This window comes from Phocoena sinus, chromosome 13 (assembly GCF_008692025.1).
Source record: "Phocoena sinus isolate mPhoSin1 chromosome 13, mPhoSin1.pri, whole genome shotgun sequence".
NCBI classification, from domain to species: domain Eukaryota; kingdom Metazoa; phylum Chordata; class Mammalia; order Artiodactyla; family Phocoenidae; genus Phocoena; species Phocoena sinus.
In genome coordinates this window covers 24,253,028-24,274,209 of record NC_045775.1, presented here as the reverse complement: position 1 = coordinate 24,274,209, position 21,182 = coordinate 24,253,028, and the positions used below count along the sequence as shown (strand labels likewise).

At 37.6% G+C, this 21,182-nt stretch overlaps 1 protein-coding gene across 8 annotated transcripts in view; it reads right to left on the bottom strand.

Moving 5' to 3' along the window:
- Nucleotides 1-21,182, bottom strand: part of LCLAT1 (lysocardiolipin acyltransferase 1) — a 198,860-nt gene that overhangs the window by 144,629 nt on the left and 33,049 nt on the right. The window contains exon 2 of one of the 8 annotated variants that reach the window (XM_032652465.1): nt 2,065-2,122. The exons of 6 other annotated variants lie outside the window; for them this stretch is intronic. The gene's annotated coding sequence lies outside the window, so the exon portion shown is untranslated. Of the gene's footprint in view, nt 1-2,064; nt 2,374-21,182 lie in introns of those variants that run through there. One more of the 8 variants, XM_032652464.1, reaches the window with a different exon arrangement.

Here is a 21,182-nt window from a genome sequence, read left to right as displayed (position 1 = left end):
GAATCCAGAACTGGGACCGGTAAGACTTAAAGGCCAAAAAGTAAATAGTAATAAAAGTAATATGAAGAGTTAAGCATATTGTTTCAGCCTTTGTCTTATCTGGAGAAAGTAAAACAGAGTTTCTGGGCTGTGGGGACACACAGCTGAGGGCAGTAACTGCTCTGTGGGGTTAAGTAACCATATACCTACTGAATCATGAATGCTGAGACCCCACAAAGTCTTCCCTCACTGAGCTTTCAAATGACTGCAACAAGATTTTAGTCCTACTCCAGTGCACTCCAATAAACCTTTCTGCAATGATGGAAATGTTCAATAGCTGTGCTGTCCAACATGGCTGCCATTAACTACATGTGGCCACTGAGCCCTTGAAATTTGGCTAGTTCAACTGGAGAACTGAATTATTAAATTAATGGTATTTAAATTTAAATGCTGGAGAGGGTGTGGAGAAAAGGGAACACTCTTGGACTGCTGGTGGGAATGTGAACTGGTACAGCCACTATGGAGAACAGTATGGAGGTTCCTTAAAAAACTAAAAACAGAACTACCATATGACCCAGCAATCCCACTACTGGGCATATACCCTGAGAAAACCAAAATTCAAAAAGAGTCATGTACCAAAATGTTCACTGCAGCTCTATTTACAATAGCCCGGAGATGGAAACAACCTAAGTGTCCATCATCAGATGAATGGATAAAGAAGATGTGGCACATATATACAATGGAATACTACTCAGCCATAAAAAGAAACGAAATTGAGCTATTTGTAATGAGGTGGATAGGCCTAGAGTCTGTCATACAGAGTGAAGTAAGTCAGAAAGAGAAAGACAAATACCGTATGCTAACACATATATATGGAATTTAAGAAAAAAAAATGTCATGAAGAACCTAGGGGTAAGACAGGAATAAAGACACAGACCTACTAGAGAATGGACTTGAGGATATGGGGAGGGGGAAGGGTAAGCTGTGACAAAGCGGGAGAGAGGCATGGACATATATACACTACCAAACGTAAAACAGATAGCTAGTGGGAAGCAGCCGCAGAGCATAGGGAGATCAGCTCTGTGCTTTGTGACCACCTGGAGGGGTGGGATAGGGAGGGTGGGAGGGAGGGAGACGCAATAGGGAAGAGATATGGGAACATATGTATATGTATAACTGATTCACTTTGTTATAAAGCAGAAACTAACACACCATTGTAAAGCAAATTATACTCCAATAAAGATGTAAAATAAATAAATAAAACAAGACAAAACAAAAAACAAATAAAAAATTTAAATAGCCACACGTGGCTACTGTATTGAATATGAATAGCACAGCTCTATGCTGACTTACTGGAGCACACTTCTCTGAGGAGTCTGACCAGACCATGAGGAAAGATGAAAATATAGAAACACTGGTGGTTCCCTTTTTATTAGCTGTAATAAAAATTCCAGCTAATCACCCTGCAGTGAAGCCCAAAGTTCATATAACCCTCACGAGTATGCAAGCTTCTTTGTAAGTCCCCTATTTTTTACTGTGCGTAGATTATGAGACATCTGAGGAAAACACTTTAACATGACATTAGACACCAAAATAAACAGAAAAAAGTATACTTGAAAGAAACTATTCAGGGAGAAAAAAACTATCTTTAACATTTTCAGAAAGACAAGAAATATTGCATCTGGTAGGTACTTGTGGGGAAAAAAATTATAAAATGAAGAATGGAAACATTCAGAGAATTCAGAGAATGAGAGCTACTGTAAGTTTAAAACACAGCAAATGTTTAGTAAAAACATTAGCAAAAATGAAACACTCAACAGAAGAGTCAGACAATAAAGCTGAAGAAATCCCCCCAAAAGTCAAGCAGAAGATGAAGAGATGGAAAGTAGAAAGAATATTAGAGGACCAAGACAGAGGTCTCATAGGCAAATCGTATAAGCCTCAAAAAGAAAGTAGTGAGAAACTGGAGGGGAGGAAATCAGCAACAAAATAATTCATAGAAACTCCCCAGAACAGGAGGACATGACACTCCACATTAACAGAGCCTACTGAAAGCTAGGATAATGGATGAAAACAAATGCTCACCAGGGCACGTCGCTGTAACTTTCCGAACACAGGAAATGATGGACATTCTGCAAAACCTCTGGAGGGGATGAAAATGGGTCACATGTAAAGGATCAAAAATTAGACTGGATTTGGACTCGGCAGCAATACCAGAAGCAAGATGAAAACAGAACAATGCCTACAAAATTCTCAAGAAAATTATTCCATCCAGTCACTCTTTCAATCAAGTGTAAGGATAGTAAAAACACTATCGCAAGGTCTCAAAGTTACCTCCCATACAATCTTTTTTCAAGAAGCTATTGGAAAATGGGCTCTGCTAAAACAAAAGAGGAAACAAGACTGAGGGAGACTTGAAATACAGGAAACAAGAGATCCAACACATGTGAGAACCTCCAAAATGATCATGAAGGGAGATCCCAGGGTGACAGTCATGCATAAAACAGAGAAGGCATCCAATCTAAACAAACTGGGGGAGGGTGACTCAAGAGAAAGACTCTTTGAAAGCTGTATCATCAAAATCCTTGCTGCTAAACAAACCATCTTTTTCTGAGCCAAGAACAGAATGCCCAGGTAAAGCTGGCACAGATTCTAATCTGTACTTGGCTTCTTGAACATGTGCTAGTAAAATTCCTGTTCTCTCTTCCATACACAGCTGCCAGATCAGCTGATGACACTCATTTTATCTATCCTAAGTACTCTGCTCTGACCTACTCCTGAGAGGTGGTGGGAGGGCATGGTGAATTTAGAAGCATTATTCCTACCCGAGAGTCAACACCTGCAGAGTCCTGACTGTGGTGAGCCCTCCACAGTAGTTTTCCAGGACTTATTTATGCATGAACCTGCCCACTGCCTTCCCCTAAAAAAGGATCTATCTGGTGAATCCTCTGGGAAGCTGAGGTCTGACTATCACCCAGAGACTCTGTACCTGTAGAAACCTTCATCTATCTGATGGCAGCAGTGTTTGATGGCAGTGTTTGATAAATTACGCTGACTTCTCAAGTTCTCAATAAATAAATAAATAAATTGTATAGGGATACATAGATAGGTAAAATTTTAAAGAAAAAGAACAATCAACATAAAAGGATACTAGCTGTCGTGGTGGGGCACACAGGAGGCTTCTAAAGGTACCGGTAATATTCTATTTCTTAAGTATGGTGGCTATTTATATGTTCACCAACAATGACTTTTGGACTATTCTATCAGCGGCAATTTTTGCCAATCTGCACACACACTGTATATCATACACTCTTCTAATTATATGCTACATTAGCAACAGCAACAAGAACGGTGTTAGGGATTACCATCCTAGGTAGAAATGGAAAAAACACAGCTTTCACTTGTTAATTCATGTATTTCTATATTACCTAATTTTATAAAGAATAAACATATAATTTACAATTAAAGATATCTTAATTATAAAAATTTTAAGAACACATTATTTCAGGTTAGGATGATCTCTCTTTGTTATAATCCCTAATCAAATACTCTGCCAGAAAAAGCAGTCCTTGGGAATCAGTGGAGACAAATAAATGGGACAAGTTTATAATTTTTCTAAGACTGCTCCAAAATAAATAAGCAACATGTTGATCCTGATTCAAGTGACAAAATCAAATACATAAGATGAGAGCGTGAACACTAATGTCAATCACTGCATATATAAGATATATAATAATAGTTATTGCAAAATATCACTTCACAATGAAAATGAAAACGTTTTAACAGTCAGCTAAAACAATCATAGCCTGATTACTGAGACTATTCCACAAACTGAAAGAAATTAACTGTTAACTATTTAAATAGTTTAAGCAAATGCTCTTTACGCTCTAATTTTGTAAACTAGGTGAATACTTCACTTATACAATTGCACTGATTTAGTTTTTTCGCAAACATAAGTGAAATGTTTATAAGCTGATTTCTTTTAAATCCACCAATACATTTTTAAATCCCTGGATGCATGTTAATTTGCATGACCTGATTTTAATGAACATGTCTTCATTTTTTGGAATTTAATAACATAAACACATCTGTCGACGGATGAAATGGTGTGCTTCTTTATTTCCCAATGACAACTGTATTTGTTTTCCTTTCAAGTCCCGAAAGACAGAGGCTCAAAGCTAAATTTAACATCCAATTTTAGAAGCAAAGATTATGGTTATTATTATCTGTTTCTCCTCTTACAATCTTATATTTTTATTCTTATTGGCATTATTGCCATATGTCTTTCATTGTAAATCACTTTAAATTCTTTTAGGAAGCAGACTATTAATTAAAAATAAATTCAGGACTTCCCTGTGTCCCAGTGGTTAAGAATCCCCCTGCGAATGCAGGGGACACGGGTTCGATCCCTGATCCATGAAGATCCCACATGCCGCGGAGCAACTAAGCCCGTGAACCACAACTACTGAAGCCCGTGCGCCTAGAGCCCGTGCTCCACAACAAGAGAAGCCACCACAGTGAGAAGCCCTGGTACCGCAACGAAGAGTAGTCCCCACTCACCACAACTAGAGAAAGCCTGTGCACAGCAACAAAGACCCAAAGCAGCCAGATATAAACAAATAAATAAATTTAAACATTGTCACCTATAGTGACCTTATTTATGTTTACACATTTTACTAATTAAAAAAAAACAAAAGAAACTAGGTCTCTACTAAAGCATAGTGTCAGGAAACCACTAGAAATTTGTATTTAACAGTTTATGTTCTAGGTATTCTGAAGACAAAAAAGTATACTCCTTTACAAGCAAATCACCAAAAGAAACAAGTAACAAAAAATAAACCAAAAAGACAGAACTTAAAACACCTCTGCTTATCAATTAAGCACTTATAATGCAACCAGGGGAAGCTAAAAGGAAAATGTTTAAAGGTGCTCTGGCACCTGTCTGGGAAACCAACAGACAATAACAGGAAAGGGACAAACTATATGGTTTCATTCTTCCTGAAGCAGCACGAGAGAATAATACTTTCCCAGATACAGAAAGAAAGTAAAAGGTTAAGCAGCATTCTAGTTACAGAGCACTCAGAAGAAATAAAACCAGTTTACAAATTCTGACAAAACACAACAGGACAGCTAAAGAGGAGAATACAGTCAAACCTTAGCTCTACCCAAAAATGAAGAAAGAACTTTCAACTATCAACTGGAATTCAGTAAACAAGTCTGTTAATTCCCTGGTGGGGGAGTCTACCCTGAGCTCTTAGAACTGTACACAGACATTTGGGGTTATATAAAATGACACTACTTATCTATTGAAGTTTAGTGAGAGAAGAAATTATCTGTATAAATATTCACAGATCTCTACACTGATACAATTCTTTTACTTAAAATGTATTCAAAAGTTAACACTGAGAAAGAAGCAGAGAGTATATACTGTATAATTCTATTTATCTAACATTCAAAAGCATAGAAACTAATTTATAATATTAGAAGGGTAATAGTTATCCTGGGAGGTGCAGAGCAGGAAGAGTAACTGCAAGGGGCACCAGGGGGCTTCGAGGGCTTTGACAACACTCTGTTTCTTATTTGGATGCTCGTTACACATGGCGTATTCACTTTATGAAAATTCACTGAGCTGTTGTATATTTGTGGTTTATGCACTTTTCTATATGTATATTTCAACAATATTTACCCCCAAAGCTATCATTTAAACTGGATACTTTATAAGTAATCCAATTCAATATACGCAGTTTATAGGAAGAAAATACAAATGGTCAAGCCAATAAACAAAGTTCAACCTCACTATTTTCTGGAAAATGCAAAAGTGAAACAACAAAGCACCATTTCTTCTCAAAGACTGACAAAATCGTCTAAGTCTTGCCTTTGATATTCTAAAAATCATTTGATAGTATCTTTGTCTTCATAGCTGGAGGGGAGTATAAACTTTAGGGGGCAAACAGATAAGTAGCTAGTATAATTTTGAACGCCTACCATCAGGAATGCTTTCTCAGTATCTACCCCTGAGAAATACTCAATTGTAAGTACAAAGATGTTTCATTGTAGCCTTGTCTGTAATGACAACAGAAATCAGAAACGTGGATGTCCACTGATGAGGAAAGGGCTAAATCGTGGTACTTTCAGCATTATGAAATACTACCCAGCTGGAAAGAATGAGCTATATTTTTTAAAATGAACAGCTCTCCAAGAGGTATTGCTAAGTGAAAAAGAATATGATACCATTTTTGGAAGGGGGGACCACATTCCCCCCCAAAAACCCTATGCTATATGGCTTATATAAATAAATGTAAATACACATAAATCTGTCTAGAATGATACATGCCAATGTTATTATGGTTGCTTAAGTGAAGACAGAAGAGGCTGCAACTAAGGATGGTGGTCAAAAAGGAATAGACCTTTCTATTGATATAATGTTTTAAAAAGAGAACATTTCCACTTACATAGTAAAAGGAAAACAGGAAGGAAAAAAAGGGAGGGAGGGAAAGAGAAAGGAAAAAAGCAGCAGCTTAGGCACAGCCAGAAGAGTCAGCTTACTAATGCCAGTTGTTCCATGATCCCATAATCAGAGTAAAAATGATTAAATGGGGACTTCTCTGGTGGTCCAGCGGTTAAGACTCCACACTCCCAATACTCGGGGCTGGGTTCAATCCCTGGTCAGGGAACTAAATCCCGTGTGCCGCAATGAAGATCTCACACATGGCAACAAAGATCCTGCGTGCCGCCAACTAAGACCCACCGCAGCTGAATAAATAAATATATATTTTTTAAATGATTAAATGATGAGGTAGAAATAACCCATACCTCTTAGCCAAGTTATTCTTTGCCATACTTTAAACTAAAAGTAAATTTTTACAGACAAATTGAAAACCACTCAAAACATACACTGAGATAGGAATGATAAAGCACCCTAGATAAACTAAAACTACACTGGCACCCTTAAGAATCCTTGGCCTAACAAAGGTCACTCAAAACAACCATTCAATTTACTTTACAGCACTCACCTCCATTAACTTGAAGTTTAAGCTCATGTTTTGGTTTTTCCTTCAAGAGACACACAGCTAGACAGTAAAATGTCTAAGTAAAGTACTAAGTGATGGAGGTACATAGACTATCAGAAGGCAAGCAAGTTTACTGACACTCTTCTTATATACAAAATATGAGGCCATGAATAATATATACATATATAAGTCTCATAAGGATAAAGTTCTAGCAGAAAGGTTATTAAAGTTACCAAAAACAGAATTTTCATTTCTGACTATACCCATGTCTACTTTAGTCAAAGCATACTCTTAATTTAAAAGAGAGAAAAAAGTTAAAATATCTACCTAAATTTACCAAGTTTTTTCAATCATCTCATTTAAACAGAGAATATGACCAATTAGAGTCATTCTGCAGTCACTGAAAACTCACAATATTTGCACTAGCAAACAGTAACCATCTTCGGGCAAGGTATTACAAAGGCTATTCTTTGTTACTGTTAACAGTCTTTGCCCTCCTAGGACAGATCATCTAGATGGAGAGGGAAGAATGAATTTTAAAAGTAAGAAGAGAGGAAGGCAATACAAGGAAGTATATATTAAAATGCCAAATTCATGAAAAATCAGTAAGTGTGACAATGAGTTTGTAAAACCTTAAAAGTCTAGAGCTAGAATTAAGATCACTGAGCTTTGGGAATTCCCTGGCAGTTCAGTGGTCAGGACTCAGTGCTTTCACTGCCATGGCCCAGGTTCAATCCCTGGTCAGGGAATTAAGATCCCTCAAGCCGCATGACACGGCCAAAAATTGTAATAAAATAAATAAAATGGTAAATTTAAAAAAAAATCACCAAGCTTTAAACAACTTTTGGTTTCACAGATGACTGTCTCATTACACAAATGAAGAAAGTGAGAAGCAGAAAAGCTGAGGGACCTGACTCTGCTCACAGTGGCACACCCAGTGATGACGGAACTAGGTGAAGACCTCCCATCTCCAGTTACCAGCTCAGCGTTCTTCCCAGTAGAAAGGGATCCTAGAGGTCTAAGGCAATCACTTAAAACATGCAGGAGGAATCAACATGCAAACAGGCCTGGGCCTGGAGGAAGAACAGTACTCTGTCAAGCTAGGACAAAAAAGACAAAGAGGCCGACTGCTTGACATTATTCTGTATGATGCACACTGCACAGGGACTGGTTAGGCATAAGGAAGTTTTTCCAAAGTCTCAGGATTTCTTTTGGGTTTTGTTTCTCTGAAATTGTTTCAAACAATATGAATTTTTTTTTTTTTTTTTTTTTTTTTTTTTTTTTTGCGGTACGCGGGCCTCTCACTGTTGTGGCCTCTCCCGCCGCGGAGCAACAGGCTCCGGACGCGCAGGCTCAGCGGCCATGGCTCACGGACCCAGCCGCTCCGCGGCATGTGGGATCCTCCCACACCGGGGCACGAACCCGCGTCCCCTGCATCGGCAGGCGGACTCTCAACCACTGCGCCACCAGGGAAGCCCAACAATATGAATTATTAACAGCAAGCATATTTTTAAAAATGAAAACGACACCAATATTTTTCTGCATAAATGGCAAGCACACTCACTATATTTCAACTATTTCCTGTTATTACACAAGGCTTCCTTGTAAGATGTAGAAGTTAAAACCACACACACCCACACTGAGTGGAACATAACTATATGAAATCATTTCAGAAAGACGGGTTAGTATAACTCTATTATACCTCTTACCTGTTATTCAAGAGACTACCCTCCCTGTTCAAATTACTTACTATAGTCTTCAAAATGTTAACTATAGGGTACCATATAACCCAGCAATTCCACTCCTAGATATATATATACCTAAGTGAAATAAAAATATATGTCCACACAAAAACATACAGGAATGTTCATAGAAGCACAATTCATAGGTCAAAAAGTGGAAACAACCCAAATCTCCTTCATCTGATAAGTGGGTAAACAAAAGTGGTATAAACATCAGTGGATATCATTCAACAAACAAAGGAATGAAGTACTTGATACATGCTGCAACACCGATGGACTTTGAAAACTCATGCCAGGTGAAAGAAGCCAGCCACAAAAGTCCACACAGTCTATGATTTCATTTATGTGTCCAGAATAGGCAAATCTATAGAGACAGAAAGTAGATTAGTGGTTCTTTGGGGCTCAAGGCAGGTGGACGGGGTGACTGCTAATGAGTATGAAGTGCGTTTTGGGGTTAAAAAAAAGTTCTAAAATTAGACAGTGGTAATGGCTACACAACTCTGAACAGTCTAAAAGCCACTGTGCCTTGTACACTTTAAATGGCTGAATTGTATGGTATGTGAATTATATCTCAAAATAAAACAGTTAATTAGCTGAGACATTACCAAGACATGAATAACTCTAACCAACTCTACCCTGGAGCTCATGAATGCTGAAGGAAAAGAGAAATTGTGAGGCTAACTGCCACCTCAGAAATTAGAAACAAGAGTATATACAAGTGAAGCCAGAGAACAAAGGGGACCAAAATGCAGACAGAATGAAATCACAGAACAGAAAAAAGACCAGACAGAAATACATCAAAATGTTACCAATGACTGTCCCTGCACAGTGAGACTATGGTTGATTTTTTCCCAAATTGTGGACAAAGAGTATTACTTTTACATAATTTTTTAAAAATCTCAACAACATTTATTTCAAAGGGAAAAATCAAGAGCCAGAATTTCTTATATTAAGGGACTGGATAGGGTGCCTCACAAACAAAGCATTGAAGGTAGAGTTAACCACTAGTGAGAAGTATAAAATATGAATTATACAATATTAAAGATACTGGCCCCATGTTTTCCATATATGAAAAAGCTGATATTCTGAATCAATCGTTTTGAGGTTTTTTTCTAATATAACTTACTGGTATTCACTGGAAGCCATAAAATACCACTGTTACAGGGCAACATCTATCAAGTGATTTGACTGGACAAGGAATACAATGTTTTTCTCCCTGTTTCATACCACAAAACAAAACAACTTGATCACATTATTTCTAAAATCTATAGTTATGTCATTACCTTTAATAAAAGACTTCTAAGCTACAGATTAATACAAATTGAGTGAAAATGCCACCATTTTGTCAAATAAAATAAAGTCAACTATCATTCATAGTATTTTTTCTTATAATAGATAAAAGCAAATGAAAATATTTACCATCTATTCTTCACACAGCAAAGGGTAGTTTACCCATAGGTTCACAGAATGTATTCAAGGGTTCATAAACCCCCTAAAATTGCAGGCTAAGTTATTTATAAGTATATGTATATATATAATATATATACATATTTTCCCCTGTGGAGAGAATCCCTAACTTTTATCAGAGGGGTTTGTAACTCAAAGAAAGTTAGACACTACTGATGTAGAGAAATAGTTGAACCACAGCCTAAAATGGTCTTCTGTTAAAAGGAATCCTAGAGACGTTAACTCTTAAGAAACTACACTACGTAATTTTCTTTCATGAAACACAAGTATCTAGACAAGGAGGCAGAACCAAGGATAAATCATATATAGCCACTATTCTACTATTCTAGAAAAAAACTTCAAGAAGTCAGAAAAACCAACCAAGTGTTGTAGGCAAAGGCAGAAATATTACAGACCATAATTATTTTATTTGTATTTATTTGTAGTAGGCCTTGTCTTAAAAATATCTGAAATGTCATTTTTATTTAATACCTCACTATATGAATGAAATCAAATAATTTTTGATTCAAAGTATTTCAGACTGAAATCCATTAACTGCTTTTATTTATAAACATCATGGAATTCTGGGTGAATGCTACAAACGTACAAAATGTTTTTTTCTGACTTATTCTGAAAGACAATGACTGAGTTTTGGTTCATGTGTAAAAGTGTATTTTACGCAAATAATAACAGCGTTAATATCTGGAATATCTGCTTTGCTATTAAAACTTTACTTCTGTGACCTTTATTCCTCCTAAACTTGCAAAAATCAAAATAAATAACGGATGGAAAATAATCCTAGAACTCTTTCCATGTATTTTAAAGTGTTTCATGTAGCATTTTCTTACCATTAGTAAATAAAAACATAGGTGGAGAAATTAGTAAGAATGCCAATAAAAAGATTTCATTTGGTCACAAAAGCTCATGAAGACTTAAGAATGGCAACTGATATTTATAGGACTTTAAAAGTTATTTACAGGGCTTCCCTGGTGGCGCAGTGGTTGAGAGTCTGCCTGCCGATGCAGGGGACACGGGTTACAAATGTAACTACTCTATTTGATAGACAAGAGGAGGTAGTTTTCAGAATAGTATTGAAACCAAGCCCCCCTAAAACTAAGTTTCCCTAACAAGTTTATGATTAATCTCTCTATCCAAAATTGTATTCACTTGCTTGTCTCCCCTGACCTCAATCCCTTTCTTGCTCCCCCTGACCTCAATCCTGTGCTAACTGAACACTAATCACCCAGAGTTAGATGACTAAGACTGCTGTCGTCGATAACACCATTAATGTACTAAAATGGCTGTTGTAGGTATCATCATTAACATACACTCAGGTTGTTTCTACAGATGAGAACACCTGGCCAGAGAATCGTACATCAGAGACATCCTGACCCCCAAAACCACACTTAAGAAATGTCACAAGATGATGATTAATCCCAGTTTCTTTGTTCATCCCCGTTAAAACATCCCTAACTCAAAGACCACAAGGGAGTGGATCTCAGACTTGTCTCCCATTCCCTTTGCTTGGTACCCTGCAATAAACGCTTACTTTGCTGCAAACAACCGCTATCAAGAGTTTGGCTTTCTACACTGAGGGCACAGTTACAGTATAATGCATAAAATATTATGAAAGACATATCTGAAAGTTCAATTTAAAAACCACACTGTCTATAAAATCACCTATCATGGGAAGTCAGAACTGAAAGGGGCTTTAGAGATAATTTAGTCCACCAGTTTGCCAACTTTTTGAATCCTTCATTCAAAAATCTCACCAAGAAGTCTCATATGTAAAACAGAACCAGAGAAGAGCTCTACTTAAGGACTGGCCCCAGCCCCAGCCCCAGCGCCTCCTTTGCCTAGACCTCTCCGTCCTAAGGGATGTTAAAGACATCATTTGAAACCAGTGGCCCAGGCAAACCCTTCATATTCCAGATGAGGCAATAAAGACCCAGATTCAGTGAGACTGCCTGGTGGTTTGCTTACTCCTCGGGTGATCTTCACATAAAGTCCATCACAAACACATAATTTTTGAGATAGAAAGGCAGAGCTGGCCAGGACTTCTCATTCTCAGTCTGTCTCCCTCTAGTTTACTCTGCCTCTCTTTTCAGAGACTGTTAAGAGACATGGGAGAGAAAGAAAGACTGTATAAAGTACTTTACATACAATATTCCTAATCTCACAACTCTGAAAAATGGGTAAAAGTACACCCATCTTACAGTTGAAGAAAGTGACCTCAGAAGCATTCAAATATTCCCAGACTATACAGTTGACAGGTCACAGAGCTAGGATTTAAACTTGCATCCATTTAACTCCTAAGCCTGTGCTCTTTCCAATTAAACCATGTTATATTTGTATAGCACGAATGCCAGACTACAAAAGAAAGAGGAATCCATGGATGGGTCGGAGAAAAACACCCAGTCTCCAAAATAGTATCAAAGTGATAGGTATTTACTAACATGAGCACCCTAAGTTAGCAGCACTGAAATGGGGTTGTGAGGAGTATGGTTGACAACACATTAAGATAAAGAGGAAACAAAGTGACCATGAGACCAACAAAGCAAAGCCAGGTTTAAATTAATGAGGCATGGCTGCTGAATGTAAAGAAAGTTTCACTACACATATTCAGGAAGTCAACAATAAGAAATGGAATTGTTGTACTTAAGCAAAAACACGAAGTCCAAAAATACAAGAGGAAAAAAGTACAAAGTCAGACAGCTACACAAGAGAGTAAATTACACTCTACCTAAAACAAAACTATTTACAAAAGAGTAAAATGTCTTTCACATGTTTAACAAAACACCACAGAAGTATTAGTTCTTCATTAATTGACCTTTGATCTTGATTACCTGGAATCTTTATTAAGAAAAGAATTCAGTGTATAAGGCTAAAGTCAAAAGTATCAAAAGTTAAGCTAAGACAGAATTCTTCATAACTGGTAAAATTCAGAAGCAACAGTCTAAAAATTACAGGGGACAATGTTTCCTCCAAGAAATTAAGGGAGTTAATGGGATGAAAGTAAAAAGGAAGCTGGACTAGTGCTGGGGGTGCTTCATATTGGGTTCTATTCCAAGCACCTCTGGAAACACCAGAATATCAGAGAGGGTTGAGACTGGAAGATAAACACAGCATATCTTCACTGAGTGTCAGTATTACTATATTTTGGAAATAATACTTTCACCTTCAACACAAGCGCATAGGGTAGACTACAAAATTCTCATGGAACCTACAATCAAGCAAGGAAATCAAAAATTCAAATAAGAGTGATACTGTAATAAAAGCTTTGGAAGCATCTAATGAGGGCTCTATGCTCTCCTAGAAGACTTCCTTGATTAGTAATAGTAGTGGGGCTAAACTAGGAAAGTTTTGTTTTGATTTTTCGTTTGTGTGCTTACTGAGGGATAGAAGAGGAGGAGATGAGGACTGGGCAGGTGGAGACAGTAGCTGGGGACAATGTGTGACATCGCACAGGTAGGTGTTCAGAAAAAGCAAGAAACAAAGTTTTGTACCTACTGATTACTTAAAGTAGCATCCCTGGACTCATTGCCAGTTGGATTCCTTCAGAATCCAGGGTAGCTTCAGAAGCACTAAATAACAAGAGCAGCAGGGCAGATCACAAAACCTGGAATTCCTGTCCGAGCTCTACTACTAACAACACTTGTGTAATTCTGAGAAAGTAATACCAAGTCTCACCCAACACACCCTCTTCTGCCCTTTTACACCCACCCCTTACTTTCTTTACTTATGAAATAAGAAAACTCATGGCTCTCCACGGGGCAGCCCACCCCCTAGGAGCATTTTAGAAATCTGTTGGGTTGTTCTTTGTTTTGGGCGGTTTTGTCTTCTAGCATAATCATATCTCATATTTTCAATGATTTTCTTTTTCTTTTTCCTTCATATTACAGTTAGGTAATTTAAATGGTTTATTTTAATTAAGTAGGTAAAAATGTTCATTAACTATGAATTTCACTTCTGGACGCTAAAGAGAGCATTGCAAAATATTTATTATGAAAAGGGGCCTTGGGTTAGACAGAATTAAGAACTAACTGACTAGAAGATTTTAAAGGTTCTTTCTAATCTTATAATTTACTGATTCTATTAATATGTTGAACACTAGTAATGAGACAAAACACACTGATAGCGTGTAGGTGATGATTTGCGGACAAGAACAAAAAATTCTAAACCTGCTTCTGTATTTGATTAAATAATTAAATTTGTAAGAAAGCAATTATATCCCACTGCCTAGGATGTTATATATATCGAATGCTGTGTACTTTACTTTTAAGTAAAAGATTAAAGTGGCCAGAAAAAAACACTAGTATAGTGGAAGCTTAGGAATACATGTTCAAAAGGAAGCCCTGGGGTTAGCAAAGATTCAGCCCATATGCCCCAATCATCAATTTCAAAACTCACATTTTATGAAATGGCTATAATGTGATATGAACCCTGAAATATTAAGATAAAGTTAAACAGACTTAGTATTCTCCCCTCCAATGCAAAACAGAGAAATTGGTGATAAATTTCTGAAAAAAACTTATAAAAAATTATTAAGACAAAAAGGTGATATTTTGAGGATCAACCTTCCCATTCCAGAAGCTTTTGGGAGGATGGAGGGGTGGGTGAGAATCCTGATAACAAGAGGACATGACATTCCTTTGCCAAGCTATTCCAAAGTTCTGTAAACTGTACTATTTATAAAATATATTTTTAATTGGTAGAACGCCTACTGTGGGTCAGGTCACATGCATAGATATGTACATACACACACACACACACACGTGTGCATGTGGTGTAAAACTGTATTTATAGATATATGTTTATATATGTCATCACACTTAATCACTGTAACAACCCTTCAAGGTCGATACCATTTCCCACTGTTTCTTGTGAGGAACATGAGGTTAAAAGATAACAGAGACTTCCAGCAATCAAGACCATGTGGAACAAAAAGCCTTTCAAAATAAGCCTAAAAGCCTCTGAGTAAGGAGAAAAAAGCTATCAAATATTATGCAAAGTTAACTCAAAAGAAGAGTCCAGTTAAGCTTTACCTACTGACCTAATATTACATATGACACTGATTTTTATTAAGTCCTGGTGCCTCTATATGCCAAGCACTTTCGTATACATTCTTACATGATATTTCTCATATTTTATCATATTTGATAAGATATTTATCATTTGACAGTGTTCACTAATACGTCCGTAAGGGAAGAAATGGAAAACAAACCCGTGGTTACCAGGGGTTAGGGAGAGAATGTGACCCTAAAGAAACAGATAGCACAAGGGAGTTTTGAGGGGTGATGGAACCATTCTGCTTCCTGATTGTGGTGGGAGTTACACAAATCTATACATACATTAACACTCATAGATTAACAACGAAAGAAAAAAACAATGTCAAGTTAGAAAAGTTTAACTGCATTTCCTTAACAACATGATGCAGAAAACAGTTGATTCAGAATATTTCTCCTGGACTTCATTTCCTTTCAATGCCACAGTCTGAGTATGCTTTCAGCTCATGAAATAACCTGGGAGAAACACTTTAGTCCTTTAATAGTTCTGACGTTTTATGGAGATTCTAATTAAACAACTGCAAATTTATCTTTTTTAAATTGTCAGTAAGTTCTCTTGGCAAATCAACATTTTTAAAAATTCAAGTTATTATACAACGAAGTCAGACTTTACAAAAGTAACTGCCTTCCAAACTTCTTTATAAGTTTTGTTACGTGAGTCTATATTTAAATTAAGAAACAATAAGCCTCTATTCACAACCATTCCAAAGTCAGAAAGGAGGGAGAGAAAATTTACTCAATATATAATTCCACAGTGTGCCAAACATTACAGCATTCTCTTTAAACTGTCTTATCTCACTGAACAACCTCCCCACCCCTGGGAGAGAGACAGTTTTCCAATTCTATAAAGAAAGAGCATGGAGTTCAGCAGGTTAAACAATGCAGCCCACAGCTGCTGGGCTAATGCGATAGTGAGACCAAGATAACCCAGAGCTTTAAAACAGGACCGAGTTTTAGTGTGCCTGTAAATAAGGGCATAAATTTACAGTAGGTGGAAATTTATAAACAAAATTAACCATCAGTGCAAAATCCTGATTTGCCATCTCTAAAAACAGACAACTGTCAAGTATTTGCTATGTGATATAAAACTCTTCCAACCAGGAAGTCTGAGATGATGCTAACAAGCTAATTTTAAGCACTGGATTTGACTAACAACCAAGAAAGCAAGCTCTTCGGTATTTCTTGTTCCCAACAACTAAAAATATCTAGCATTTTAAGTCAAGAATATAACTTATTAAGTGATGTCCATCACGTAAGCAGTAACTCAAGAATTAAGTATCATATACCCAAAGCATTTTTTCTCCCCTCAACTCCAAACTTCTTAAGAAATCCAAATTCCTACTCCTGGAATTCAAGGTCTTCTACAGTCTGGCCCAAATTAATTTTTGAAAATTTCTCTAAATCTTCATCTTCCTAACACTCTACTCTAGCCATGGCTGAATTCTTCCTGTTCCCTAAGCTCAGTGTGTCCCTCCTCATGTCTAAGCTTTTGTTCACATACCCTCTTCACTCCACTTAAGGAAATTCAACCTATCCTATAAGACCAGCTCAGTTCTCTCCTCTCCCAACAACCCTTCCCAAACTACTAGTTGAAAAGTTTCCTCCTTTTCTCAGAATTCCTATAAGATTTATTTGTCCATTCATGATGTACACAGTGTTACTGTACTGAACTGGTATTTCTCTCACTTTTTCATGTGTGTCTTATTTCTATAGGACAGAGATCTGTGACATCTATTCTTGTATCATCTTCAGCAGGCGTCCCCAACCCCCAGGCCTCAGACCAGTACCGTGGCCTGTTAGAAACCAGGCCGCACAGCAGGAGTTGAGCAGTGGGCAAGCAAGTGAAGCTTCATCTGTATTTACAGCTGCTCCCCATCGCTCGCATTACCACCTGAGCTCCACCTCCTGCCAGATCAGCAGCAGCATAAGATTCTCATAGAAGCGCGAACCCTACTGTGAAGTGTACATGCAAGGGATCTAGGCTGTGCACTTCTTACGCGAATCTATGCCTGATGATCTGAGGTGGAGCTGGGCAGTGGCTGCAAATACAGAGTATCATTAGCAGAGAGGTTTGACTGCACAGAGACCATAATAAATCAATTGCTTGCAGACTCATATCAAAACCCTATCAGTGGGACTTCCCTGGTGGCGCAGTGGTTAAGAATCTGCCTGCCAATGCAGGGGACACAGGTTCGAGCCCTGCTCCGGGAAGACCCCACATGCCGCAGAGCAACTGAGCCCATGCACCACAACTACTGAGCCTGTACTCTAGAGCCCATGAGCCACAACTACTGAGCCCACGTGCCACAACTACTGAAGCCCGCGTGCCTAGAGCCCATGCTCTGCAACAAGAGAAGCCACCGCAATGAGAGGCCTGCGCACTGCAATGAAGACCCAAGGCAGCCAATAAATAAAGAAAGAAAGACATTAAAAAAAAACGAAAAAACAAAACCAATGAGAAGCCTGCACACCTCAACGAAGAGTAGCCCCTGCTCACCGCAACTAAAGAAAGCCCACGTGCAGCCAAAAGTAAATAAATAAATAGATAGATAAATAACAACAACAACAAAAAAAAAACCCTATCAGTGAGTGGCAAGTGAAAACAAGCTCAGGGCTCCCACTGATTCTGCATTATGGTGAGTTGTATAATTTATATATTACAATGTAATAATAATAGAAATAAAGTGCACGATAAATGTAACGTGCTTGAATCAACCCGAAACCATCCCCCCCCACCCCACCCCACCCATGGAAAGACTGTCTTCCAAGAAAATGGTCCCTGATGCCAAAAAGGTTGGGGACCACTGATCTACAGCATCTCACACCTATCTGGTAGCCAGAAAAAAATTTTTTTTTTTTAATTTTAGAATTGTACTTAAATATATTTATGTGATACATGTGATATAAATATCTAATGTATGCTCAACCTAGACACAGTACTAGTTCCCCATTGAGAATAAAAACATTTAAAACATGTGTTATCTTTCCTAAGGCTAAATGCCTAAATGATAGCTTCTAAGCAGAGAAAACCCAATGGCAAATTCCTATATTTCCTCTTGATACCACTCATTTAAATTATAAAGTTTATTGGTTATCATTTGGTCATATACATTTCTCGCTCAAAGTCCAGGCAGAACTTTTATAATATACAAAATTTATGGAATAATACTACAAATGCAGTTAACAGGCTAAAATTAAGGCATTAACAACCAGCCTTTCAAGTGGAAGCTAAACAAAAATTATTCACTCTTAGGAATTTAAAAATAAATCTACAAATAAAATATAAATACAAGCCAACACTAAGGACACCTGGCAAGCTTTAAAAAAAAAAAAAATCCCATGGGTTATATCCATGCACATACTACCATACTAAATCATAAGATTCAAAAATATAACAAATCGTAAGGCCATGTGCGGTACGCGGGCCTCTCACTGTTGTGGCCTCTCCCGTTGCGGAGCACAGGCTCCGGACGCGCAGGCTCAGCGGCCATGGCTCACGGCCCAGCTGCTCCGCGGCATGTGGGATCTTCCCAGACCAGGGCACGAACCCGTGTCCCCTGCATCAGTAGGCAGACTCTCAACCACTGCGCCACCAGGGAAGCCCAGGCCATGTAGTTTTAAGAGACAATACAAAATAATAGTTAAGAGTGTAGGCTCTGCAACCAAATTGGTATACACTTGAACTCTGTTATTCACTATACTATGTGGCCTTAGCTTAACCTTACTGCACCCCCTTCAGTACCTGCCTAATAGTGTTACTATCAGTATTAAGAGAGTTAACAATATATGTAAAGTGCTTAGATGAGTGCCTGGTATATGATAAGTGCTCTATAAATATACTACTGACTTATACATGGTGCAAATATTCTTTCAATTAATTTATCAAACATATTCAAGTTATTATAACAAATACCTATTATTCATCCAAGGCCAAGTAGGGGACAACACTGATGCACTTAGATTTACCAGATACGTACAGTTTTCCTGCCTACTTCACTAAATTAGTTTCCTACCCATAGGAAAAATACCATCTTTTTCTCACTTAGGACTCTCTACAACAGTACTGTCCAATAGAAATATAATATGAGCCACACCTGTAATTTGAAATCTTCTAGTAGCCACATTAAAAAATAAAGATAAATAAAATTAATTTTAATAGATTTAACCTTATATAAAATACTATTTCAATATGTAATCAAATTTAAACAGATTACTAATAAGATACTTTACATGCATTTTTTCATAATAAATTTGTGATATCTGCTGTGTATTTTAACACTACAGCACATCTCAATTCACACTAGACACATGGCAAATGCCCAATGCCATGCGTTTAGTATATACTACATATTGATGACTACAAGGTAAGATTAAATCTATAATAAAATCTTCATGCTGTACTAAATTTACTGAAAAGAAGTATTTAGGTATTATAATTTGTGTTCAAAACCTTAAGACTTCTCCAACAAACAGGACGCACTTCAAAGGCCTAATTTCTTAAAACTATTTTACAGATAAAGAAACTCAGAGAAGTAGTTCACTGGTATCTGTAGGGGCTCCCAGGAAAGTCTCCTTTTTGAGTCCTAGACCTCTACAATGAAACTTACTCCTTTTAACATCAGGCTTGTCCCTAATTAAACCGAAGCCTGTGCTCAGACAGGCTATGGGTTTGAATCCCAGCTCTGCCACTTAATAATTGTGAACTTCCAACCTGTAACTTCCTCGATTTTAAAAACAGGGGTAATAGCAGTACCAAGTCAGGTCAATAGCAGGTAAAGGAGCTGTTGTGAAAATCTGATGAGTAATACATGGAAAGTGGTTGGAGCAGCAATTGGTGCATAGTACATACTTAGTAAATATTTATTATTTACTAAGCAGGCTGATGTAGCTAGATTAAGATGTACCTGTTTAAATTAAGATACAAATGCTTCATCTGAAAGGTAAGAGTGTGACCAACTTTTTCGTTCTAAGAGTAACGGCAGGTTTCTTTCACACAAGCAGCCCTCAGAGCCCTGACTGGCTCTCTTCAGGCCAGGCTGAGGCCACAGTGCACTCCCTGACCCATGTTACAAAAGACCTGCAGGCACAATCACCCTTTCTTCCTTGACCACATGACACAGAACTGGGCTCCTTCCCCACTGCACCTTGCCTGTGTGGTAAGAAGCTGTGAAGCTCCACTTCTTCGTGGAGTGGAAACCCCTTCCTTTCCTTCCCACGAGGTCTAGGAAAGTAAAAAAGGTAACATTACATTCATTGGCTTTTCTTTTACTCACACCTTTTGAGTTGTAAGCTCTGCATAAAATCCATTCTCTTGAAGGGGGGAAATCCTGCTTATAAAATCTACCTCTGAAATACAAAATCTGTCTTTAATCAGATTAAGCTACTTGCCAAAGTCACAGAGTGAGTCAGTGGCAGAGCCAGGCCTAGAATCACAGTGGAAATAAACTGTTCAACTCCAAACTACAATGAAGTCATTTGATAACTTCCAGTACAAGAGAAAACGGGTCCTGTGACAAAGAGTAACTACATATTGAGACAAAATGATTTGATGCTTTATTTAATAAAATACAAATTTAGAGTCAATACCTTTAAACACTGTAATAGAGTCTAAAGAATCTCCTTAGAGTCAATGGGAAGCTGCCTTTAGGAGCGTTATTTATTCCTTACGGAAATATAGTAATGATACTGGAAAAAGACACATGATGGAATTCAGGATAATTGAGAGTCTAACACAAGCTTTGCAGAGATTACTTACATAACTCTGAACTCTAGATTCTACCTAGCTCTAAAATTTTAAGTATCTAGGAAGACAGATCTAAATCCATGCTGCCTAGGTAGGTGGGATCTAGGTGGACTTGTGGTACAAAGGAAACACTTATTGAGTGCTAAAAATTACTTCCAGAGAAAAATATGGAAGGTAGTATTCTGAAAAAGCAAGA